The 10,250-nt window shown below is 44.2% G+C and overlaps 1 pseudogene; it reads left to right on the top strand.

The window, feature by feature from the left end:
* LOC116094395 overlaps positions 1–9,730 on the top strand; it is a 41,791-nt pseudogene extending 32,061 nt beyond the window's left edge.
* Positions 9,731–10,250: the final 520 nt, after the last annotated feature.

Below are 10,250 nucleotides of genomic sequence, written 5' to 3'. Positions count from 1 at the left end.
GATAAAATAGCAGAGTTTCTCTTTAATGGCTGGTAATTACGCCAAAAATCCAGTCAATTGCCAACGCACCCCTTTGGGACGCTGCATGGAACTGGGAAGGAGGGCTCTGAATTCCGTGGACGACTGTGGACCTGTCTGAGTAGGTTTCTGAGGTCTCCCCATCAACTCACAGGTCACACTGGCTGGCACATTGTCAGTGAAATGGCAGGCTGCCAGGCTTCTCAGCAGTGTTCATGAGCCCCGAAGAGGGCAGAGCCTGGCGTTCTTGCCTGGCCTGGAAGAGAAAAATGAGTAATGTGATTTGAATTGGCAAAAAGTCATGATTTTCACTTTAAAAAAGGATCTTTTCTTCTTGAGCTGAAGCCAATTGAAATGCCTGAGCCTGGGCCTTTTCCCTGGGACAAGAACAATGGGATGAATTTTCAGTAGAAAAAGAGATGGCAGCTGACATAATGAGCTGTTAAGAGCAAAGTTTGAAATTAGATATCACAGCTTAAGTAGTGCTGTTATTCCAGCACCCCCACCCCCTTGCCTTGTCCAGTCTCGCATTAAAGAGAGAAAACAAAACAAAGGCTTCTTGGCTACAAGATGGAAGATGATCTTTTCCTAATCCTGGAGCCTCTCTGCAATTTGAACTATTGCCTTCTGATTCCTATAGAGATAAAGAAGAGAAGTGGGGCTGTTGGGAGCCGAGTGCAGAAGTGCTGATAAGGAGGGAGGAAGACACCGTGGCTGGCTCAGAGAATCGGTGGGCTGCATTTTATCCTGTTTTCACCAAGTAGCAGAATGGAGGCAGGAGGCTTTTTTGCTTTTAATTTAATTTTTAGTGCAAGTAGAAAAAGGAAAGCCAAGCGGTAGACTGCTCATCACCTTCTGGAGGCAGAAGAAGAGTGTGTCTTTAAATGTTAAGGCCACATTATTTATGTGTTTTACTTTGGGATTCAAGATCGAGGGAGGGGGATGGCAGAGAAGCTGCCTATGCACACAGCTGGCTTCCTTTGCAGTGGGTCACATCTACCAAGCAGCCGCATGCCATTGTTATTCCTGGAAATGGCAGCATCTGGGAAATGGGTAAATTTTTTTTTTCTTTAAAGGAAAACAACTTTTAGGCAACCTTCTACCTCAACTTCTTAACCCAGATTACGGTTGTGTAGGAGTTCCTAGATCTTCTAGGATCCATCTGCAGCTGTTCTGCAATGATGAGCTAGTCCTGGAATTCATTGCTGATGCCCCTAAAGTTGCTTCAAGCCTTTCGTGTCTGTCATTTCCCTATTCAGTGTTCCCTGGGCGGCCATATAAGAGAATAAACAGTGTTTCATTTTCAGCAACCATGGCTGACTAGCTCCTTGGTCAGAAGGCGCACACTAACCTGGGCTTTCTGAAGAATTTGCTAAGGGTCCTGTCCGGAGAATCTGCATGGCTTTCTTTGTGAGGTCTCTCTTTACTATGGACATTTTAAGTAAAATGTACTGAAACATCCTAGCTTCAGCAGTGAAAGAAGTTGGGTATTGTCTGAGTACGGGGAAGAGTCAGACATTGTAGTGCCGAGGAGGAAGGGGGCCACACCACCAGGGACCCATATGGCAGGAGTTCAGATGCAAGCCATAATACGATTCTAATTGTAGGCACTTGTGTCAATCAAGCTCCTGATTCGTGTTCCTGGGACAGGAAGTCAGATTGTTCCAACTTGGATCAGGGATTCCCTTGAGGACCTGTCAACCGTGAAGGAGGTTGAGGGAAGTCACATGGTTTAGATATGACCATTGTTCAACCTTCCCTCGGGTATGGAAAGTCTTAACAGAGAGTGGAAACCTTTTGAGACAGAAAGCCCCTTAAGAGTCTATTGTACCTCACTGCTCTTTATGTATAACGGAAGCAATTTATAATTTAAATCCCAGCAGACACTAGACCCTACTGAATCCTGAGAATGTGACAGATTCCTCCCTCCCAACCCCCCGGAATAGATGAGACATTTGGCTATAAGAAACAGGCCTTAGAAGAAGGCTTGGGAAGCCTAAGAATGAGAAAAAGAACCAAAGTGCCTTTGTGACTAAAACACAAATTAGGAGGTGGCTGGGACTGGCTTGGGGCAAATCCCAGCTCTAATGAGGAAGTCAGGAGTTTGTGAGAGTGTTGCTACAGTAAGCTTTTATTTTATTTTGCTGGATGGTGTGATGCTGACCATAACACTTCCATCCCTCCCCAAAGCTTAGTGGACATCTGATCCCTTTCAGCTTGTTGCTATTTCAAGCAGTGAAGGAGCTGATGCTTGTCTTAGTCAGCTCTGGGCACCTTAACGAATACATGAGCCAATCAATTAGAAAGAAGACATTTTCCTTTGCTTCAGGGGTTTCAGCCCAGACAAGACGGTCCCATATTGCATTGGGCCTGCACAGCAGGAAACACATGACAAGACCACTCACCTAAAGGTTGCGGCATAAAGATAGAGGGAGTTGATTCCCAGTTAGCTCCTTTGAGAACATGTCCCCACATAACTTAAAAACTTCCCACTAGGCTTTACTTCTTAAAAGAAGTCGTACTTTTCAATAGCGTTAGTGTGTCACCATGGTCAGGGTGGGGACATCCTGGATTCCAACTGTAACCATAAATGCAGTAATAAAGGATATAAGTTAAAGGACACTTCCACCTAACTGATGGGGCTCATAAGGGACTTGGTGCCAGGGACAATTAGTAGAAGTAACTTCTTTTCAGCTTCTTTTCTCCCAATAAGAAAGCTGTTCAGCAAGCACCTGAGATTCTTGGAATGCCATCCCCCCTCCTAATGAGGCATCTCAGTACCAACGACCTTTTCCTACCCTGGATATTCCTACTCCCTTTCCCAAACTACATAACCCTTGGTTCACCCTGAATAAAGTGTATGGACAGAAAGCTGTTTTGTTTAATACCATCTGAGAGAGCCATTTCATTGAACATTGTCTAAAAGAGTTGTAACATTAAAGAGCCGTAACACTAAGATCTCCGGAGGGATCCCCCTTTCCCCACCTGGTGTGTACCAGTGTCCAGACACACCAAGGGAAGACAAGAACCTCAGAACTCGGTTCCACTGTGATGGCCTCAGTTTCTGCCTCACCGCTGGGATGTTGGGCTGCCCACATGTCACTCAGGGAAGGCAAAATGCAGGGACATTAATTAGGCTGTGTGTCTGCCTCACCACTGGGGACCAGGGCACTGCCAGAATGTCACTCAGGGAAGACAGAATGCAATCTAGGGTAGAAGTCCCAGTCTGTGTTCTTTCAGATGAGAAACAGCTAGATCTGGGATGGGTATTGTGGTTCTCAGTCTCCTGTGTACCCAGACACTTGTTGAGAAACGCAAGGAGTTGAGAATGGTGGTTTCCATCCTCCTGTGTACCCAGTTGCCACTGGGGACTGCGAGGAGTTGGGAATGGGGGTCCCCAGCCAGTGCTGAACCTGGAACGAGGTGGAATATGGTTTAGCTCTGAGTGAGTGCCCAAAGTACAGACGAGCTGGGAGAGAGGCCTTCTATGGGAGATCTAGGCACAGCTCATTACAACAAAGGCCTCCCCTGCCAATTCCCCCACTGTGAGGAGACTGAGTTGAGTAGATCATTGCTTGTCCAAACTGTTTTATACATGGCAGATGTGAATGCATATCTCACTCAGGGTGAACCAGGGATTAAATACTTTTTGCAGGGATGCCCAGGAAAGGAAGCTCATTGGCCAAACACTCTCGGCCTATCTAAATACCTCATTAGCATGGAGAACTCTAGGTTTTTGGGCTATGACTGGTTGTCATGGTCCTCTTAGTGGAGTGTCATGGTTACTCGTTCCAGGACAGGTAGTCGGGCCAGGAGCTGATTCTAATGTCTACTGTTCTAGCTGTTTCTTGTCCAAAAGAACACAGCTTATGACTATGGGACTGAATTGTCCTTTAATATCCCATACCACACAGAATATCCCTGTCAAATACAGTGATAGAAGGGACCTTTAAACACTCAGCTCAGGTGCTAGCTTGAGAATGAAGTCCTCATAGCATAAGGTTTGGTCACCCCTAGCCACAAAGTTGACTGGCATCTTCAGAGGAAGGCTTGTTAACAAATCATCATGGTGGTTTTTCCTTTAGTTTCAGCTCAAACTTCATGTTGCAAACTGAATGTGCATTCCTGGTTTTTACTTTAATCTTTCAAATGTGGACTCTATGACCTTAAATTGAGCATGCTCAGGAATGGACCCTTAGGGGAACACACTTAGAAATGGCCAACCTCTATATGAACTCATTTGGGCCCCTTGAATAAAACTGTCATTTGTTAGAGGAGAGTGTTGCTTTAGAAGGGACTTATCTGCTGCAGGTCATCAGTCTTTCCTACTCTTATATCTCACCTGTGCTGATTTGGCTTTGCTCTGAGAAAGATGTGAGCCTATTGTGTTGGGTTGGGTCAAATACCACATGGTAACCATAGCTTAGTGGTCCTTTTAAACCATAGCTTTCTCTATCTTTTCCTCTCCCTTTTCACAGAACATTTAATGAAAGTTGGGTGGATCACAGGGGAGAGATTATGTCACACAGCCAACAATCTTAAAACTAATTTCTGAAATGTTCTACAGACTTATTTGAGCTATCTCACCACCTTGGGATTTCTCAATGGCCACAACATTTTACAAAATTCTTTAGCTCATTATCCATCTACTTGACCCCCTCCCCTGTTACTCCTTTTTTTTATCTCGTTGCTCCATCCTTTCCTCTTCAGTGGACTCTGAGAGGCCAGATTCTTCTCTACTGTGCTGAACGTTCCTGAGGAACTTTCCCCTGAATTCCTCTCCAAGCCCATTCTTTTATACCCAGAACCTCAGACAGTTTGTGGTTTGCTGATGACAGTGATTCATTATGTTGGCCTCCCTCTGGTCTTTTTAACTAAAGGGTCTAACCATGTAGCCCAGACTGCCTTTGAACTCTCTGTCCTCCTGACTCCTCCCCAAGTGCTAGGATTATAGGCATGCACCATGCCCAGCTGCAACAAAAGATCCTGTGTTCTCCCAGCTTCTGTAAATTTCCATACTGATCATTTTTATCAGAAGACACAGAGAAACTCATATTTTCCCCTCTACCTACCACCTGGTCACTGTGGACTTCATATTTTAAGAGACCAGTAGAAAAGAAGAGTCAATGTAGTGACAGGAATCATTGGTCAGTAAGATGAGGCTGACTGGCTCCTACATGGCAGCAGCTGAAGAACAACATCCATATGCAGAACATGCCCAGGGCATCATTTGACACTCCGCTGCTCAACGTTAATTGTGTAACCACAGTTGCACAAGTGCAGTGACTCCAAATAAAAGGGGGCTTGTGCTGGTGTTAGGGTTCCTAGAGGATGAGGATCCAGTTTGCCTTGTGAAATAAGCTGTTTAGAGTGCTTAGGTATCAAGTTGACCTAGGATGTTCTTCCACACAAACTTTATTCTTTTATAAGTTTTCTCTAGGAACAAAGAACAGTTCAAAATCTGGATCATTTTTTTTTTCCTGGTGAGGCAAAATTGTTGCCTGCTGCAAGATGCAAGTGTGAGTAAAGGTGACAAAAGGCTGGACTTAGTGGTTGCTGTGGTGAGCTTCCCAGCTGTTATTTTAAGGGGGAGAGATTGCCTGCCTAGCTGCTAGGAAACATGGCTTCTGCAGTTGGTTTGCAGCTGAGTTGACTCTGAGAAAGTAGAGGCCCTTTTACCTATCTTCTTCCCCTCACTGGTCTGTGTAGGCATGCAAGGACTAAAGTGTGTGTGTGTGTGTGTGTGTGTGTGTGTGTGTGTGTGTGTGTATTCAGACCATTTAAGAATGGCCATCTCAGATAGAATTCCCAGCATGCTCTGGGCTTCTGACTCTTCCTGTTTCCTGCTTCTTCCACTTCTTTAGTGGGAGATATTTCTTACTGTACTTTCCACTTAGCACAGAGATTCCCCCTGAATCTCTACCAGACTGTATGCTTCCCCAGGAAGCTGACAGTGATTTCAGGACTGCACACAGTTCAATCAGGGAGACTGAATGCAATAGAGCCAGGAAACCAGATGATCAGAGCAGAGCTGCTCATGTGCACCTTGGGCTCCTGGAAGCAGAGGACTTGATTTTTGTTTCAGATATTTGAAATTAATATGAATTAGCAGGGCAGTTTGAATCTTTGCTTCTGGCCTCTTGTTGCCACTTGACAATTTATTAGCATCCTGTATGATGAAATGGTGTATAGCAGGATCTGATTGGTGCCACCAACACCCATCCCTTCTGCTTAGATGGAATATTTCATGTTTCAACTTGTAGCACACCATCCTGTTTATTGCCATGTTCACAACACATAGAGTGTCCTTGGTTCTGTCAGTATAGTAGGATAGAGAGCGCTTCAAAGAGCCAGGCCTGGGAAGAGTGTTAGAGTTGCTCTCCGAAGGATCTTGTTTTTCTCTTCAGAAAAAACAAACAAAAAACAAGCAAGCAAGCAAGCAAGCAAACAAACAAACAAGCATCAAGCTCAAATACCTCGAAATGCAGGACATTTGTGTTCCTGGCATAGTACTGTATCTACTAGCAGGTTTTTCTTTTCCTTTGACTAAAAAGTTCTTGTTTGGATATCATCTCACCTCTTCCCTGAGTGACCTATCTGTTATTAAATGCCCTTTATGCTACATGTTTCAATGTCCTCAATTAGTGGGAATGGTGGGATGAATGAATCAGTAATGGAATTCTGCAATTCCTAGCATCTAGCTAGCCCCCAATGAGTCGCAGGGGTGGTGGTCGGTTCTTGTAGTTTTTATTTTCATTCTTGCCATCCTTCTGCCAGGGAAACTGGTTTTCATTTTAAATTATATTGGAGGGGTAAACTTTTGACGCTTTCTTTGAGTGAGAGCTTTGCCTTGCAAATAGACAGCCACTGTTTTCCGTCTCTGTGCTCCTAGGTCTGTAGTCAGTGCTTCTCAATTTCTAGGGGTTAAGTGAGGACATTAAAATATTGTTAGCATAGCATATAGTTCCAGGCTGGCTGGTTCTATTTGGTTAACTGCTTTGCGGTCCGTTTTATTTGTTAGTCCCAACACAGCCCTATGAGGTGCATGATTGCATTTACTTGTACTCCATAGATAGTTTTTAATTAGCTTAAAAGAGTTCCTGTAACCTCCAGAAGGTGAGTGGTGCTACTTAAATTAAATTTCTTCAAGTCCCAGAGTTTTACCTGGTCTTCTGGGCCCTGCTATTTCCTTTGATTTCTGTGTTTTTGACAAGGTTATAGATGTAAGCTACTGTTCGAAATGAAAGAGCAAAGAAATCTATATGACATTTTAATGAGAGAAGTTAAATCAAGCAAGACCCCATCAGCTCAGGCTTAGATTACATTGATTTATTTCTTTATTTTTTTTCAGTTTTTGGTTTTTAAATGCCACTATTTTGAGTTTTTTACAAGTTTCATGTTTTTCTTCCACAAATTCGTTAAGTGCCAGACCCCTCAAATGATTTTAATTTCACTTCCTTTGAGTTGACTCCTCACCAATGAGTCCCAGAAGCTTTTCCTTAGTGAGCTCCTTTCCCATCGCTTTGGGGACAGCATAAAAGCAGGTGCTTGTTCTCCTGGAGTGAATGAGAATTAGAGACTTCCAGAGCTAACGCACCCAGAGCTGCTGCTAATACGATGTAATGCTATTGCAATTTTGAGATCATAAAATGAAGAAACCCAGAAGAAGGGGATTGGGGGAAGAGGCTTTTAGAGGTGTGAGACAAGATGTGTGGAAAGCCAGTTTTATGAAAGGCAGAAATCCTTGTCTCATCCTGTCTGTTCTTCAGTCCTGAGATACAGGGCCATCACGATCTGAGACTTTCCAAAGAAGCAGGGCTGGCGACATTTCCCGATTGTCCCCAGTACTGACTGCAACAGACTCATCAGTGTTTATGAGCTGCCATTGACTTATGTTTTCCTGGGTAGCAATATACCTCAACATTTAAAAGCTTGATTTGACAATTCCCTCAGGGTTTTGTCTGGGTCAGGAATGAGCTGCTTACCTGGATATGTCCAGTGCATGGTGCTCCTGAAATTGCAGGCAAGCTGTTCTTGGAGGCTGGGATGATGTTCGAAGGCCCCCAGAGAAGGAATAAGAGAGTGGTCATGAGATTTGGAGCCTTGTATTTAGTTTCAAACCTAACATCACTTCATACCTGCCATTCTCTGACAGAGTCAGTAAGTCCAGCCCAGAACTTAATTATCAGAAGGCCCAGGGTTTCCTGAGAACCCTTTTAGATGCTCACTTCTGTACTTTAACCCCAGGTCCCGAGACTTCATGCCCATCCCGCACATGAGTACCTCTGCCTGCCTGAGAGATGTGAGGCTCCATCTCATTCTAGCTTCAGTTCAGATGCCAGCATCTTATTCTGTCAGGCCATCTGGGGACTTCAGGGTCCCCCGTGAAATACATTTTTTCAAAGAGAAAAAAACCTGTTCCCTCATTCCTTACCCAAAATAGAAGGGTTGGGCAGACCTGGGCTCTCTGTTGAAATGTTTCTGCTCAGAGGCAGAGAAGTGGGGATCTAAAGTGACTGCTTGATGGTATTCTGAAGCCGAGTTGAATAAACATTTCAAGATTAATTAAGGTGTGGACATGACACAACTGTTTGTAGCTTCTGCCTCTGCTCTCTGGTTCCACAAGTTCCGTTGCTATGACAGATGGCATGTGCTTACCTGTGAGTCGTTTTACTGCCTGGGATTATGATCACCGTCCAATGCCTGTATCATAGATTCTCTCAGTATCTCCCAATACCATTCCCTCCCTGTCCAGGGTCTGGGTAATGAGTCTGCTGGGTAAAATACAAGTTGCCCTGACCTGTTTCCATAGGAAGTTAGAAGGCAGGTGTTGAGGTTTACACCTGTGATCCTAGCACTCATCAGGGAGGCAGGGAGAGAATGGATTTGTGGCCAACCAAGGCTTAATAGTGAAACTCTGTTTTAGAAAAATGACAAATAGACATCCAAACCTCCCTAAAGTAACAGAAAATACAAGGGTGAAGCTAGAGAAAATACTTAAAACATTGAAGTTCTTGCTTCTTCTTTGGGAAAACACCAAATGGTGAATGATGCCAGGGTAGACAGAGGAGTAGGGCGCCATGATTTGGGGGTTCTAGTGTGGTGCCCATGGAGATAAAGCCAAAGATATGGAGTAGATCCTTGTTGCCAAACTGGGCCATCTGGTCAGTGATTGATGATCAAATCCCTGGGAGGAGATCTACTTGTTCTCCAGTAAAACCCCCAAGATTATTGACATTTTCTTGGAAATATCACTAAAAGATGAGGTTCTAAAGATCATGCCAGTGCAGAAGCAGACCTGGTTCAAGGCTTTCGTCAATATTGGGGACTACTACAATGACCATGTTGGTCTTGGTGTTAACTGTTCCAAGGAGGGAGCCACTGCCATCTGAGGGGGCCATCATTCTGGCCAAACTTTCCATGCTCCTTGTGTGGTACAGAGGAAACAAACCCCACACTGTTCCATGTGAGGTGACAGGTCACCATACCTGCCTTAGAGGCATTGGCATTGTGTCTGCTCCTGTGAACAAGAAGTTGCTGCTGGCCAGTATTGATGACTGCTACTCATTAGCCAGAGGCTGCACAGACATTCTGGGAAACTTTGCCAAAGTCACCTTTGATGCCATCTCCAAGACATACAACTACCTGACCTGACCTCTGGAAATCGAGTGTGTTCACCAAGTCTCATCAGGAATTCACCGATTCTCTGTGAAAACACATACCAGAGTCTCTGTTCAGAGGACCCAGGCTCCAGCTCTGGCTACCACATAAAGGGTTATACACAATAAAAATAAAGTGAATTAAGTCTGTGAAGACAAAACAAAACAAAACAAAACAGAACAAAACACTGAATGTCTCGTGTGGGACCTAAATGATCAAGCCTTCTTCCTATAGGAGAGGGTTTAGATGCAGGGGATGTGGGTCAGAGAAAAGAATGATGAATAGCAAATGCATGTTTTATGTTCTTTTTTCTTTCACAGATCAGTACCTAGCATATGATGCAGATATGTCTATATGCATTTGAATTACCTACTTTTCTATTGGTGTGATAAAACACTATGATCAAAGCAACTTATAAAAGTAAGCATTTATTTGGGCATGTATGGTTTCAGAGGGCTAGAGCTTATGACCATCACAGCAGGAAGCATGGCATCGGGAGGGAAAAAGTGAGGAGAGAAAGAGAGAGATCCATCTTTTGGGTGGATCTTTGAACCTCCAAAACCTGGCTTTAG

This window comes from Mastomys coucha, unplaced genomic scaffold (assembly GCF_008632895.1).
Source record: "Mastomys coucha isolate ucsf_1 unplaced genomic scaffold, UCSF_Mcou_1 pScaffold16, whole genome shotgun sequence".
Lineage (NCBI taxonomy): Eukaryota > Metazoa > Chordata > Mammalia > Rodentia > Muridae > Mastomys > Mastomys coucha.
This window is presented reverse-complemented; position numbering and strand designations above follow the sequence as displayed.